Consider the following 580-nt stretch of genomic DNA (forward strand, 5'->3'; position numbering starts at 1 on the left):
GCGGGGCCCGGGGGGCCGGGACGGGGAGGGCGAAAGGCGTGTCCCGCTCGGCCGGCCGCCGCCGCCCCGCTTCCTCCCGGAGCAGGCGCCGGCGCTGGCGGCAGCGGGAAGCGGAGCGCGGTGGGGGGGGCTGGGGCTGAGCCAGGCGGGGGGAGCGGGAGGGGCTTATCGGGAGAGGGAAAGCCCCGCTCCCGCCGGCACGGGGCGGGGGGGCGGCAGCACCGCACTGGAGCGGGCAGAGCGCGCCCCGCCGCCCGCAGCCGGAGCGGGAACCGGAGCCGGAGCCGGCCCCCCCGCCGCCGGGGCGGGGCGGGCGGCCGCGCCGGGAAGCTGCCGCCGCGGGCCGTGCCGCGCCCCGGGGTAGGGCGGGGGCGGCGGGGGGCGGCAGCCCCGGGCCCGGCGGCTGGCGGGGGTCTCGGTGCGCGCTTCTCGCCGGAGCCTCGGCCCCGGCCCGTGCGGTCAGGGCTGGGTTCCCGCCTCGGCGTCCCGGGCGGTGTGAATGTCCAAACAGCGGGGAACAGCTGGAAAATGTCCCCTGACGGTGCAGGAATAACGCGGGGGGAGAGGGGAAGGAATCAAA

This window comes from Nipponia nippon, unplaced genomic scaffold (genome assembly GCF_047370975.1).
Source record: "Nipponia nippon isolate SJK-2023a ecotype South Korea unplaced genomic scaffold, ASM4737097v1 scaffold_4, whole genome shotgun sequence".
NCBI lineage: Eukaryota > Metazoa > Chordata > Aves > Pelecaniformes > Threskiornithidae > Nipponia > Nipponia nippon.